Below are 16493 nucleotides of genomic sequence, written 5' to 3' on the forward strand. Positions count from 1 at the left end.
TGAAAAAAGCCAAATATCAAGTTGTATTCACATTTGGTTATAATTTTGTATGAGTTTTATATGTGCAAAAGGTAAAAAAGTAACATGGAGTAATGGGAACAGTTTGAATTGTGGGATTAGTAGAATTATTTTATTTAGCAGTGAATGTTTCCTTTTAGAGTTCTGTTAGTATTAATAATACATGCTCATGTAAATTCTTTTATTTTCGGAAGAAGAATGTTATATAATTAAATCACAATTAGATAAACCAAATTAACAGTATATCTTCGTGTTTATTAGATAAATTGAACAGATATTTAAGTTGCCTTTAACTTATAACTTATAGAGTTATAAATGGGAAATTAAATAAGACAAACAACTTTAGACTTAAAAAACCCGTCTATATATTTTGTTATTGTAAAAATATTAAGTAATTTCTAATAATTATTTCAGTGAATCAGAACCTATTTTATCAAATTTCAGATGTTAGTCACTTGAGAAATTAATAGCATAGGTCAAATGAAGTAGCTTTATGGTTGTAAATATACTTAGGATATGCTATAGATATAATTTTTCTTTCCGGCAAACAAACACAATAGTATCCTGGCCAAGAAAGCCAACTAATAGGTCTTGAGGGTAAGACCATACTTCAGTGCTTCTTAACTTTGTATTATTTTTCTGAATTTTTAAATATATGTATATAGTGTATTATAGATTCAACTGAATAACCAGCTACATTATAGGCTTATTTATAACTTCTTCAGTCCTCGCAGTGCATATATAGTTTAGAGGTGTGCTGTCCAGTATTGTAGCTTCTAGCCACATATGACTGACTGTCAGGCAACTGAAATGTGGCTGGACTAAGAACATTAATTTTACATTTTATTTGATTTTAATTAACTTAAAATTTTAAAACTGAAGGAGTACAAAATACTTTTCCATTGAATACAACTTTACTCTTTGGTTAGGACTACATTTCACTTTAACCATAAAAAATTTGGCTTATTCATTGAGATGTGTTGTACATATAAAACATACACTAGATTTTGAAGACTGTATAAAAAATAGTGTAAAATATCTCAGTAACTTTTAATATTACATGCTGAAAATATTTTTATAAGTTGATTTAAATAAAATATTAAAATTAATTTTACATATTTTTCCTTTTTTATAATGTGACTACTAGAAAATGTAGTTACACATGTGGCTTGCATTATATTGTATTGGACAGTGCTGGCTTACAGCAGGCATCAGCAAAGTATGACCTGTCCCTGGTTTAGATTTCTGGGTAGAAGAGCAAGTACTTACTTTGCCTAGGGTGCAAAAGATAATTGTTGGGCTCAGGAAAAATGTTTAGAACATACCATATATTAGTACAGTAATAGGCTACATATGAGTTAATGAAGAAAGATATCTAAAATCCAAATATAAATACAAAATATTTTTTAAAAATTTTAAGACTTATTTATTTATTCATGGGGGGGGGGAGCAGAGACACAGATAGAGGGAGAAGCAGGCTCCATGCCGGGAGCCCGACGTGGGACTCGATCCCGGGACTCGAGGATCGTGCCCCAGGCCAAAGACAGGCGCCAAACCGCTGAGCCACCCAGGGATCCCCCAAAATTTAAAAATTTTTAATGAATAGTAGTTTATACAACCAAAAATATTTGGAAGTCATAATATAGAGGGTGCTATAAAAGAGAAAGAGAGTGAAAGACAAGGCTTTTCGACTAATGTAGTAAGGAGCTCAGTAAATCTGCTCCTCCTCCCCCCAAATGATGAAACTTCACAAAATTGTCAAAACAACTATTTCAGGATAACATCCCACATGTCCATTATAATCTAGAAGGCTATGGAGGGAATGGAGAAAGCCCTAGGTATTCACACATTCCTGGCTGAACAAGAGGTGTTGTGTATGTACAGATGAGACCCAAGAGGGTTGAACAGAAAATAAGAGCCTCAAAAGACTTATAAAATGCCTAAACTGTGAATATGTACCCCTGCTGGCACACAGACCCATCATCACAAAGTAGAAGCTTTACTGGCCCAAGATATTTGAGCACAATCTCTAGCTAATGATTGACTAATCATTAAACTATGCAGAGCAAGTTTAAAGATAAAAACGAAGGAAAAAAAAAAAATACCCGAGCACAGATTTCAGCAGCTACACAACACACAGAAGACAGACTCCATAGAATAATCCCTGTCAGGTCATTAAACAAACAAAAACAGAAGAGCAAGCTCCAGTGCAAGGAAGCAATTAGAATCTAAGGTCGCTCCAATATATTATCAAATATCCAGTGTTCAACAAAATCTGTGATACATACAAAGGAACAAGAACGTGGTCTGTACTCAGGGAAAAAATGGAAATCGATAGAAATTTTGTTTAAATGGGCCCAGCTGTTATATTTAGCAGGCAAAACTTTGAAGTTCGAAAAAACAAAAAACAAAAAAACTTTGAAGTTCAAAGAAATAAAGGAAGTCATTTTAAAGAAAAATATGATAACTGATTCAACAAATAGAAAACATAAAAAAATAGATAGAAATTTAAAAAATAAAACCAAATCAAAATTCTGGAGTTGAAAAAGATATTAACTTTTTACTAAATGGGATCAACTGCATAATTGAGATGACAAAAGAATCCACAAACTTGAAGACAGATTAGTAGAAATGATTCAGTTTGTAAAACAGAAAAAAGAATAAGAAAAATGAATAGACTCAAAAACCTGGGGGACACAATCAAGCATATCATCATGTATGTAATGAAAATCTCAGAAGGACAAGAGAAGGAAAAAGAGGGAAAAAAATATTAATCTATACATCCAGGAAGTTCAAGAAACTCCAAGTAGAATCAACACAAAGATATCCTTACCTAAGCAAATCACAAATTGTAAAATTTTAAAAATAAAGAGAAAATCTTGAAAGTAAAATTTAAAAATCATATAGGATGGTGACATGATTAAAAACTGACCTCTCATCAGAAGCAATGGAAGCTAGAAAATAGTGGGCTGGATATTCAAAGTTTTGAAAGAAAAAATTGTAACCAGGAATTTAATGTCCTACAAACTTACCTTTCAAGAAGAAGGTAAAATAAAGACATTTCCAGATAAGCAGAGATTAAAGAAATTCATTGCTGGTAGACCTGTCTTACAAGAAATACTAAAAGAAGGGGTACCTGGGTGGCTCAGTTGGTTAAGCAACTGCCTTTAGCTCCAGTCATGATATCAGGGTCCTGGGATTGAGCCTAACATCCCCACTGAGCAGGGAGCCCACTTCTCCCTCTGTCCCTTTCCCTGCTTGTGCCTCTTCTGTCTCTCAAATAAATAAATCTTAAAAAAAAAAAAAAAGAATACCAAAGTTCTTTAAACTGAAAGAAAATGATACGAGAGAGTAATTCGAATCTATGTAAAGGAGGGGAAAAAAAAAAAAAACAGAAAATATAAATATGTAGGAAAAAAACAGAAAAAAAAATTACATAAAACAATGATAAAACTCTTTTGTTGAACTTATATAAAGATTACTATATATGATGATAACACAAAGAGGGAAGAAATGGAGCTGTAATAGAACAGTGTTTATTTTTTCAGTAAAAGGTGAATATTAATCTGAAGTACATCTTGATAAGTTATATATTATAATCCTTAGAGCAACCACTAAGAAAATAAACAATTTATGTGGTGAAAATTCTAACAAAGTAAAATGGAACACTAAGATATATCTGAAGCTATGTAACTAAAAAGAGAGCAATAAAGGAGAAATGGAGGGGAGGACACAAGATTCATAGAAAACAAATAGCAAAATGGCAGACATAAATCTAACCATATCAGTAACTAAATTAAATATGAGTAGATTAAACATTCCAATAAAGGAGTAGAGAATGTCAGACTGGATTTTAAAAAGATCCAACTGTATTCTTTCTACAAGAGACACTTTAGATTCAAAGACACAAATAGGTTGAATGTAAAAGGATGGTACAAGCATTATACTATGTTGGCAATATAATAATATTAGGCAATATACCAATATACTAATAAATATACTGTTATGCAAATATACTGTTAGGCAAAATTGACGTGAAGACAAAAATATTACTATAGAAAATGAGGGACATTTCATAGTGATAAGGATAATTCATCAAGAATATACAACAGTTATATACATCTAACAATAGGACTCCAAGATACATGAAGCAAAAACACAGAATTGAAAGGAGAAATAGATAATCAGCAATAATAATTTAATACACAGCTCTCAATAAATGATGGAATACTTAGACTGAAAATCAAGAAGAATATACAGGACCAGAATAACTCTGTCAACCAACTTGACATTACTGACATCTATAGAACACACCACCTAAGAACAATGGAATACACTTTTTTTTTTCAAGTTCACATAGAACATTTGCAGGATAGTTCATATACCAGGTCATAAATCAAGCCTCAGTATATTTAAACGTATTAAAATCATACAAAGTATATTCTCTTATTACAATGGAGTTAAATTAGAAATGGACAACAGAAACAAACCTGGGAATCCCCAAATATTTGGACCTTAACACATTTCTAAATTACCCATGAGTCAAAGAAAAAAATCACAAGGGAAATTAGAAAATATTTTGAACTGAATGAAAATGAAAACAGAACATATCACATTTAGAGGATGCAGTTAAACAATACCTAAGTGGAATTTGTAGCTTTAAATACCTATTATCAGCAAAGAAGACAGATTTCACATCAATAGTCTTAAGCATTTACCTTAAGACACAAGGAAGGAAAAAAGAGCAAATTAAACTTAAAGCAAGAAAAATGAAGGAAATTATAAGATTAGAGCAGAAACCGATGAAATAAAAACAGGAAAACAATGGAAGAACCAAATGAAACCAAAAGTTTGCCCTTTGAAAAGATTACTACTCTTTTTCAGGACACTTACTTATTTTCTGGCACCATAAGATGCTCCAGACTTATCATGTAATTCTCACTGCCCCAGCTCTGGAATCAGTCATTTCTGCAAGTAGCATTGGTTCTTTTCATTGAAGTATAGCATTTAGAAACCAAAATATGTGTGCCTGTTACTTCTGTGGCATCATTGCATGTAGTATTTCCCAATGGAAAGAACTAGAAAATATGTTTATTTATATAGTTTCTTTAGTATTTGGATTTTTATCTTTTGTTGTTTGCTGCCACGTTTCTTTCATATATCTAGCACAGTGTTTAGCATTTGACTCTCCATACATGTAAGTCTGTTACGTTTTGATTCTGAGAAAGAATGATTAGCTGGGGAACTAGACAAAAAATCAGAATGAAGAAAATTGAAAACCATGGGAGAATAAAGTTTTGATTATTACTAAAAACAGTGAAGTCATTGAAGGCCTAGAACAGATTGCTCAGAGTAGGTAAGCAAGAAAAGATTGATAGTCTTTTTATTCATTATAACTTAATCTGACTGACTTGAAAGTTTTACCAGAAGCGATGGTGAAAGAAGTAAATAAGGATATCTCTCCTACTGGAATTCTGTCTTTAATTTGCTTTCCATTATTTTCTACTTTATCTAGATAGACCAGATCCAAGAACAGTTATTTCTGCTATTACTCAATGTGTGGCTTTCTTGTTCCTCAAAATAACACTGTCAAGAAAAATAGAATTTATAGGAGAAAAGGATTTAATGCAACCCTCTGTGGAACTTTATAAGCATTGACTGAAACAATACTTTAAAAATTTTAATTAAACGTCCGTCAGCATTTTTACCTGGCATTGTAGTCAGTCAGTTCTTAGAATCCTTTAACTTGTGCTCATGCTTCCTTATTTGAGATAATAGGTTTTTAAGATCATTTGAATAAAAATTTTAAGTATGAATCAGAGTAGAACCCATTTCACTGATCTGTAAGTTTAAAAATGGAGGAAATGTTTTTGCTGCGACTTTAGCTGTACTCATGGCTTCAACAGATAACTTTGCATAATAGAAACCATAGATGTTCTTGATGTCTGTAAACCAGCTACTACTTACATTGAACGAAGGAATTTCTGTAGATTTTTAACTATTTTCTAAGGTCTTCATATATTGCTAAGACTTTCTTTAATTGTGAGAAATCTTGTCTTGGATCCCTTACTAAAATGAGTGTGCTGGGAGAAAACCATGTTGTGCTAACACAACTTTTGCATTATAAGGACCTCATTCCTTTGTTTACTAATCACATACAAGATAGTTCAAGTTAAGGAAGTACATGTCACAGCACTAATTAAGCTGTAATATGCTGAGTAACTGATTGCTATTATGTGTGGGCCTCACGAGAGTGCTTAACCAGAGTTGATATTGGTATTTTTTATAGGCTTAGATGTTTCTGATAACATCAAACGAACATACACATGCTGAAGTTACAGAGAGCCTTGTGATATAGTTTTGTTTTGTTTTTAGTTTTTTAAAAGTATTTTAGCCTTTGGATCCTTGGGTCTTGTAGGGACCCCTTTGGGTAGTGATTTTGCATATGTTTCAATTGTCTTAAAATCTTTGCCTTTTTTCCTGTGCCTCTTTATATTCCTTCATCTATTCTATAGTTAGTCTCCAGCACCGTGTTAGGTTTTATGAATCCTTGAAGGCAGTATATGATATGATTCCTGTTCTTTATAGATAGGAAATATTTTGGTAGCACTGCAAGACAAAATCAAGTCAATTGATAGACTGCTATGTGTTGTCTGTAAACAGTCCACCTGTCTGTGCCTTAATATTGCCTAGTTCTGCTGAATGCACTTGAAGCTTAAGAAGTTGCTGACCCCAGGCAGCCCTTCCTGCCCACTGCTCCAGTCCTCTTGCTTTAATTAAACCACCTTTAAAAAAAGAAGTTGCTGACCCCAGTCTCACCAGATTCTGAGCCAATCTTTTCACTTGCTAATTGACTTTCTCACTTTACTTCAAGGCTGGTTTTCTGAATTGTATACATTACTTTATCAGTATACAAGTACTACAAAATCTTGCTTCAAGAAATAATGAAAATTCTTTCACAGTTTGCATTTGTGTTTCTCTCTTGCTCTTTCTCTCCTTCCCTTGTTAAGATTTCCCTCTTGTTGTTGTTGTGTGTGCTTATTTTAAGATACTTATTTTTAAGCCATCTCTACACCCAATGTGGGGCCTGAATTTACAAACCCGAGATCAAGAGTCACTTGCTCCACTGGCTGAGCCAATCAGGTGCGCTAAGATTTCCCTCTCTTGATGGAGATGTGCTTGCAGGTGGCTAGTGCTGTTTATGTTTTATATTCTTTAGTACTTCTTAAATACTATATTAAATATTAAAAAGAGTTAATCAAGAAAAATCTGACTCTATCAATATGTATTTTGTTGATGAGGAGAGAGAAAGGTGGGAGGACTTTTGAAGAGAAGATCTTTAAGAAAAAAACTACTGAAGCTAATTCAAATTACAAAGTAAGCCAATTGTTCCTATATACAAACTAGACATCCTCATTTAAAATTTAAAAAAAAAGTTTTTGCAGTTAAATATCATCTAACTGTTGGCTTAATGTACAGAATGTACCAAAATAATTTGGGAATGGGTTTTTTCCTCTTGTTACTTTGAAATTTTTTTTATTTATTACTTTTTTTAAAAAAGATTTTATTTATTTATTTATTCATGAGAGACACAGAGAGAGAGGCAGACACAAGCAGAGGGAGAAGCAGGCTCCATGCAGGGAGCCTGTTGAGGGACTCGATTCCTGGTCTTCAGGATCACGCCCTGGGCTGAAGGCAGCCCTAAGCCGCAGAGCTACCCGGGCTTCCCTATTTATTACTTTATTGTAGACTTTTCAAAGAATGTTTATATTAGACAATCTAATCAGCTTTCCAAAAGAGAAAAAAGACCTATTATCAACCTTTATTATCCAGAGTGATCTATGATGATTTATGTAGGGTCAGTATGAGAACATAAGCCTCTTGACTTTTAACTTAAATGTTATGTTACATATATTAGGATGTATTTGTTTTATTTAATGTAAAAATAATCATGGCAATTGACTGCTTGCTCTTGGGCATGTGTATTTTGGTGCTCTGCACTGGGATTCAATTCTAAACTCAATTCTAAACTTCAATTCTAAACTTAGTCCAAAATTGGCTGTAGGACTAGAATGTTCAGAAGGGAACTAGGAAGAAATATCTGTACTTATATACATCCTTACTTGGGTTAAATTAATAATCATTACTTTTGGAAATTATTTCTCCTTTAGAATGATTTTGATTTGTATTATGGTTGGTAAACACATCTACAAAAAAAGGCAGTGAATTCCTAAAGAAGACCTTGTAATAAGTGCTTTAGAGAAACTGAGCTTTGTAAATTAATTAATTGCACTATTTATATTGTAACTTTTAGGTAAATAACCTATGTTTACTTGTCATAGTCTATCATTGTATTTGTCTTTATATTTTTGAAATTCAGTAGTTTTCTTTTTTAAAACTCACTTAGATAAAATCTTACATTTTGGGAGGCAAAAAAAAGTAGTAAGTGTTGAGATTTGCTTTTGTGCTTGAGTGTCCACAGTACTCTATTTACTTACAAAGAAGCATCAATACTATCCTCAGGCTCATTCATGAGAGCAGATTTGGAATTATCACTGTTTCTTCTGTTGCTCATTGGTCCTACCATTGGTCTTCACGGATGCTGCTTGTTTTGATTGGTTGCTTTTGCAGTGGTTTTGCTGGTGTTATTATGGAAGAAAAGAGTAATAGGGGAACCTAGTGGGTGACCTGCATTCAAAAAGAGACTTCAATAAAGGCAGAAGCTATCTCCTTCTCTTCATCCACTGATTTTAACTTACCTGTAGAGGTCAATAAACATAATCTCTGTAGCATGATGTAAGCCAAATTCTCCATCTCTCTTGTCTTTTGTTAACCATTGGGAAGAACTGAGAAAAGCCAGAACTAGGAAAAGTCCCTTGCTCCTAAAAGCAAGTGTTACTTTTTCAGACTGGGATTAATCTTTATTACGTTAGGAAATACAATGTGTATTCCTTTAAAACCCACCTCAAGGGATTCCTGGGTGGCGCAGCGGTTTAGCGCCTGCCTTTGGCCCAGGGCGTGATCCTGGAGACCCGGGATCAAATCCCACGTCGGGCTCCCGGTGCATAGAGCCTGCTTCTCTCTCTCTCTCTCTCTCTCTCTCTCTCTCCTCTCTCTCTCTCTCTATCATAAATAAATAAAAATTAAAAAAAAAAAGCCCACCTAAAAAAGTCTGTTGGTATTTTCCCCAGTATTTGATTAGCATTTTAACAAGTATTGCTATTGGAGTATCTGGGTGGCTCAGTTGGTTAAGCAGCTGCCTTTGGCTCAGGTCATGATCTCAGGGTTCTGGGATAGAGCCCTGTGTTGGGTTCCCTGTGTTGGGTTCCCTGCTCCGTAGGAAGTCTACTTCTCCTTCTCCCACTGCCCCTCCCTGCCTCTTGTGCTTGTTCTCACTCTCAAATCAGTGAAATCTTAAAAAAAAAAAAAAAAAAGGAAGTATTGCTATTAAGATTAAATCATGGCCAGAAGAAGATTTGACATGGAATTTTAGCCAATAATGGAATGATACTGGAAGACTTTGGGAGCTGTGGATAGTAGGGAAAAGAGTGTTAGGATTAAAGAATAATAAAAAAAGGATTAAGGAATAAATGTTTATGTGGATTGCCTTAATTTACTATTGAACAATACAAGCTTTTATTATTGGCCCTCCTGCATCACAGAAACAAGCCTTTCATATATGCCACCATTTCTCATTGGTTATTACCAATTATTTTCATGCCTATATATAAAGTGTATGATACTTTTTTAGGTTTGATAGAACATGTGTAACGTGTGATCCTTGCTCTCAAATATAGGTGGTTCTAATAAGATACATGACTATATTTTGGAATCAAGACAATGAATACAATTTTCAACAATAAATGTATTCACTGTCTTTTTTTTTTTAATTGTATTATATAGCCTTCAAGATGCAAAGTTCTCAGAAGTAAATCATGAGTATAGACATAACTGTTTATACAGCAGCTAGTTGGTTTACAGACCTCTTCAATGCATTTTAGGATTTCTCTATTATATTTTTGTTCATTCAAATGTGTTTTTCTTTCCCTAATTTTCCCCGGACTATCTAGAAGAAATTTGAGGTGAATTTAACTGGAAAAAAAAAAATCCTTTAGGCCAGAAAACTTGAGTAGTAATCAATTCATAGTTTAATAAAGGACATGTGTAGTTTGAGTTTTTGGATAACCTTTCTTCCTTTCAAAGCATTCTTAATTAAAACCAGATGAGAGGAGCAAAGAAGGTATTCAGAACACTAAATAAAATGGATATGCTTCATGGAATTTGCAGAATTCATCAATACATGTAACAATGATTTATAATTACATTTGGTTCTAACACATCAGTGTAGATCTAACAGAGGCACATTAAGTAAGATAGCTAGTATAAAACACTAAGGTGAAAGGGTTAATTGGCCTTGCACAGTTCAATTTGCCACTCTAGTGGCACTTTCTGTTGTCTGTGTAAACAGAGTTGCTAAGTACTTTCCCACTAAGCTGCCACCCTTTTATTTATACAGTTGAACCACCAATGAGGAATGGATCAGTTTACCAGTTGTTAGGCCTTTTCTTCCTGTCTTTTCAATCCACTTCATGCTTTTTGCCCCCAGCTGTTGCTACATACCTCCCTAATCTTCCCTTAGTCCTTATGATTTTGGTCCTCCCACACACACACCCCCCCAGCTTTTTTCTCTCTTATTCATTGATGTAAGTGTATGGAAATGTACACCTAGTTCTACTCTTCTATACCTTATTCTTTCTCACATCTACTTCCATTCATTCATTCTACTCCTATTCCTATCTCAAAACTTGCTGCAACTATTTCCAAATATTTTTCAAGTAACATTTAAATATTCTTTAAAAATTAAAACATGACTTATATCACTAAAGGTCTCTCAAACCTGTCTTTACTACTGTCTGAGAACCTCCTACTTCTCTGTGAATTGATATATTTATATATATATATACACGTGCGTGCACACACATATACACACGTATATACATACACACTGGCCATTTTAATAATTTTATATATATGTATGTATAAACATTCGTAATCATAATATATTGCTGGAAATCTATATAATTCTGAAACTAGAGATCGATCGGTAGCGGGAGCGGAGAGCGGACCCCAGAGAGCCCTGAGCAGCCCCACCGCCGCCGCCGGCCTAGTTACCATCACACCCCGGGAGGAGCCGCAGCTGCCGCAGCCGGCCCCAGTCACCATCACCGCAACCATGAGCAGCGAGGCCGAGACCCAGCAGCCGCCCGCCGCCCCCCCGCCGCCCCCGCCCTCAGCGCAGCCGACACCAAGCCCGGCACCACGGGCGGCGGCGCAGGGAGCGGCGGCCCGGGCGGCCTCACATCCGCGGCGCCTGCCGGCGGGGACAAGAAGGTCATCGCAACGAAGGTTTTGGGAACAGTAAAATGGTTCAATGTAAGAAACGGATATGGTTTCCTCAACAGGAATGACAGCAAGGAAGATGTATTTGCACACCAGACTGCCATAAAGAAGAATCACCCCAGGAAGTACCTTCGCAGTGTAGGAGATGGAGAGACTGTGGAGTTTGATGTTGTTGAAGGAGAAAAGGGTGCGGAGGCAGCAAATGTTACAGGCCCTGGTGGAGTTCCAGTGCAAGGCAGTAAATATGCAGCAGACCGTAACCATTATAGACGCTATCCACGTCGCAGGGGTCCTCCACGCAATTACCAGCAGAATTACCAGAATAGTGAGAGTGGGGAAAAGAACGAGGGATCGGAAAGTGCTCCCGAAGGCCAGGCCCAACAGCGCCGGCCCTACCGCAGGCGACGGTTCCCACCTTACTACATGCGGAGACCCTACGGGCGTCGACCACAGTATTCCAACCCTCCTGTGCAGGGAGAAGTGATGGAAGGTGCTGACAACCAGGGTGCAGGAGAACAAGGTAGACCAGTGAGACAGAATATGTATCGAGGTTATAGACCACGATTCTGTAGGGGTCCTCCTCGTCAAAGACAGCCTAGAGAGGATGGAATTGAGGAAGATAAGGAAAATCAAGGAGATGAGACCCAAGGTCAGCAGCCACCTCAACGTCGGTACCGCCGCAACTTCAATTACCGAGGTAGACGCCCAGAAAACCCTAAACCACAAGATGGCAAAGAGACAAAAGCAGCCGATCCACCAGCTGAGAATTCGTCCGCTCCCGAGGCTGAGCAGGGCGGGGCTGAGTAAATGCCGGCTTACCATCTCTACCATCATCCGGTTTAGTCATCCAACATGAAGAAATGAAGATGAAATTCCAGCAATAAGAAATGAACAAAAGATTGGAGCTGAAGACCTTAAGTGCTTGCTTTTTGCCCATTGACCAGATAAATAGAACTATCTGCATTATCTATGCAGCATGGGGTTTTTATTATTTTTACCTAAAGACGTCTCTTTTTGGTAATGATAAACGTGTTTAAAAAAAAAAAAAAAGCCTGGTTTTTCTCAATACACCTTTAAAGGTTTTCAAATTGTTTCATATCTGGTCAAGTTGAGATTTTTAAGAACCTCATTTTTAATTTGTAATAAAAGTTTACAACTTGATTTTTTCAAAAAAGTCAACAAACGGCAAGCACCCGTTAATAAAGGTCTTAAATAAAAAATAAAAAATAAAAAAATTCTGAAACTATTGTTCTGCTTCTTGCTTTTATCACTATATTTTTAAGATCTGTGCATATTATATAGCTAAACTGTTAACTGCTTCATAATATTACATTGTATTTTACATTTTAATTATCTACCTATCAATGGACATATAAATTGTATCTAGCTTTTTCTCTATTTTAAACAATGCCACAGTTAACAGTCTTACAGATATTGTCTTGTACGTATTGCTATAGTTTTTTAGGGCAGTGTTTTTCATGAAGCAGGTGGTGAAATAAATTTAGATAGGTTGGAATCTGCATATTAAAAAATAATAGAATGTAGTAGAAAGAGTCAGAGTAAAGGGCATTTATTTTTTTCATGAGACATCACAACTCCAGAACACAATTACATAAAATGTATTTCCTACTGCACGTCTCAATCAAAAATTTTATAGTTTGATACAGAATATATTTTGTACTTTAAATCTGTTTTGGATTTTATACCCAGATGTGGATTAACTAGATCATAGGCTACATAATATTTTGAAGTTTGTTATACACAACCAAATTACTTTCCATAGTGACTACATTACTAATTTACCTTCCCTATGCTCTACTCAATATTTGATATTCTAGTCAGACTTCAATGTTTTCTATGTTCTCAGGGTGAAAATTTCCATTTTATTTTAATTTTCATTAACTAGTGACGTTGAGCATAATTTCCTTATTACTAAAAAGAAAGTTGTCAGGAACATCTGGTTGGTGGGATTGCTGTTGTTGCAAATCCTGCTTCACTAGAGAAAACTTTACTTCTACAATCTTTGCCAATAATACATTGCTTTTTTTTTTAATAGCATACAATTATGTGGCCTTATGAAATAATTACTAAAAATAACTTTGTTAACCATGCCGCATTATGTTATATTTAGGTTTCTGTCAAATTTGTTTTTAAACACAATTTTCAGGACACGTGGGTGGCTCAGCGTTTAGAGCCTGCCTTAAGCCCAGGGTGTGATCCTGGGGTCCTGGGATCGGGTCCCACATCGGGCTCCCTGCATGGAGCCTGCTTCTCCCTCTGCCTGTGTCTCTGCCTCTCTCTCTGTGTCTCTCATGAATAAATAAATTAAAAATCTTAAAAAACAAACAAAAAAACAAACACAATTTTCTTACTCTAAATAACTTTAGGTACAATAGCACATTTGAGGAATACTGATATCCCTCAATATATGAATTTAGATTCATTTCAGCAGAATCCCATCTATCATGCCTATTTCTTCTATTGTAGAGAAGGAGTTCTAACCATATGTGAGGAAATGTTTCATTCCTTTGTTAGGACCATTATGTATGGATAGAATCTTAGTATTAAGCAGGACATTAGAAAATAATTTTGGCTTAATTGTTGGTTATCTACCATTTAAAAAAAAGACATAAGTAATATATACTTAGTTCTTTAAATGACCAAAATAGGGACGCCTGAGTGGCTTAGTGGTTGAGCGTCTACTTCGGCTCAGGGCGTGATCAGGTTTGTGATCAGGGGTCCTGGGTTCCAGTCCCTCAACAGGGTCCCCATAGGGAGCCTGCTTCTCCCTCTGGCTATGTCTCTGCCTCTCTCTGTGTGTCTCTCATGAATAAATTAAAGTTCTTAAAAAGAAAAAGGATAAATTAATAACCAAAATATATTTCACAGTTATATTTAGTCTTTATCCACAGCCCCTGAAAATACTCTGGAGCCATAAAGGTGACATGGGTAAAAAAAAAAAAAGAAAAAAAAAAAAAAAAAGGTGACATGGGTATCTTTTTTTTTTTAAGATTTATTTATTCATTCATTCATTCATTCATTCATGATAAACATAGAGAGAGACAGAGGCAGAGACACAGGAGGGGGGAGAAGCAGGCTCCATGCAGGGAGCCCGACATGGGACTTGATCCCGGGACTCCAGGATCGTGCCCTGGGCCAAAGTCAGGCGCTAAACCGCTGAGCCACCCAGGGATCCCCGGTATCTTTTTATTAATGAAGGTGACTCTTGGACCCTGCCCATAGGTAGGACCTGGTTGCCAGGAGGACTGACCATGTGATTAGAAGGTTGGAACTTGGGACGCCTGGGTGACTCAGTTGTTGAGCCTCTGCCTTCGGCTCAGGGCATGATCCTAGGGTCCAGGATCGAATCCTACAACAGGCTCCTTGCAGGGATCCTGCTTCTCCCTCTGCCTATGTCTCTGTCTCTGTATCTCTGTATCTCTCATGAATAAATAAATAGAATCTTTAAAAAAAAAGAAGGTTGGAACTTTCAGTCCCACCCCCTGACTAGAGAGGGGAGAGGAACTATAGGTTGAATCAGCAATGGCCAATAGCTTAGTAAATTATGATGTCAGTGAAGCCCCCAATAAAAACCCAAAAGGATTGGATTTAGGGAGATTCTTGGTTGGCGAATAGTACATGAAGGTGCTGGGAGGGTAGAGTGCATGAAGAAGGCATGGAAGCCCTGCCCCCTTTCCCCACACTTTGCTCTATGTACCTCTTCATCTGACTGTGTTGATTCATATCCTTTATCAAATTATAATCTGGTAAACAAGTATGTTTCCCTGAATTCTATGAGTCACTATAGCAAATTAAAAGAACATAAGGAGGAGGTGGTTGGGACCTCCAATCTGAAGCTGGTAGGCTAGAAGCACAGTTAACAGCCTGGGGCTGTGACTGGTATCTGAAGTGAGGGGTTGGAAGACAGTCTTATAGGACTGAGCCCTTAACCTGTGGAATCTATTTACTATCTTCCAGTAGATAGTGTCAGAATAGAGTTGAATTCTTAGACATCAGTGAGGTGTCCAAGAATTGCCTGGTGTTGTGGCAGGAGGAACCCCACTCCACCCCCGCCAACACATTGAAATTAGATCTGGGAAGTTGCTGCCCATATATTTGCCTTCTGTTTGATTTTCTCTGGTAATAGAGATATAGTCACTTTTTTTCCTAGTCTTTATCATTATTAGTGTCGATTATTAAAATTTAACCTGATAAATTTTAATAATAATTTCTTTCATTGATGTTATATTTGCCTTCAGAAGTCACATAGGAAAGAGTATGCTTCTTTAATTATGGCAGTTTAGTATTGGAAAGAACAAGACTTCTTTTAGAGAACTGAGAAAGCAGAACACATACGCAGTAATACAGCCAACAACAAATAGCCCTGTTCTTTAGATTATGCATACTAATAATTTCTGGATTTATTACTTTGTAAGGCTTATTCTATAAGTTGCCAGGTTTTAATATTACCTTCAATTAACTATATGGTTTATAAAGCTGTTAACAAAGTTGGAAGCTAACTTGAAAAATGACATCATCTTTTGAAGAGCCTTTCAGCTTTCTATTTTATTGAAGCAAAGACTTTCTACTGGAATGATCATGATATTTAGGCACTGTGTTTCTGTTTTCAGCCTAAAATTACCCTATTTCCATTTTCTTGATGTAGAACGTGAATTATACCAGCAACTATTCTCAAGTAGTAGAAATAGAGCAGAAGTAGTTCTGGATTAAAACCAGTGGATGATCATCAGTCCAGTTTATGCTGCCTGTAGCTATCCTCCAGACCTCTCATTTATTAAGTAATATTTTATACCAGACAAGTAGGAATTTGTTACAGAACTGCTTTGACAACCAGTGTTACTCTTGAGAAAAAATAGATTAAATTAACTTGTAGTTTCTTTTATTTTCAAGATCCAAGTTTTTTTGTTTGTTTGTTTGTTTTTAATTTAAATTAATTGCATACTCAGATGTCAAGCTCTGAACTTGACTTCAAATGTGATAAAGCTGGGTGGCCCTGGTGGCTCAGCAGTTTAGCCCTGCCTTCGGCCTGGGGCCTGATCCTGGAGACCCAGGAT

The 16493-nt window shown here is 35.9% G+C and overlaps 1 protein-coding gene and 1 pseudogene across 1 annotated transcript in view; both read left to right on the top strand.

Annotated features, from left to right (window-relative positions):
* DNAJC1 (DnaJ heat shock protein family (Hsp40) member C1) overlaps positions 1 to 16493 on the top strand; it is a 207341-nt gene that overhangs the window by 15914 nt on the left and 174934 nt on the right. The gene's annotated exons all lie outside the window — the stretch shown is intronic.
* LOC102155065 lies at positions 11099 to 12453 on the top strand (annotated as a pseudogene).

This window comes from Canis lupus, chromosome 2 (assembly GCF_011100685.1).
Source record: "Canis lupus familiaris isolate Mischka breed German Shepherd chromosome 2, alternate assembly UU_Cfam_GSD_1.0, whole genome shotgun sequence".
NCBI classification, from domain to species: domain Eukaryota; kingdom Metazoa; phylum Chordata; class Mammalia; order Carnivora; family Canidae; genus Canis; species Canis lupus.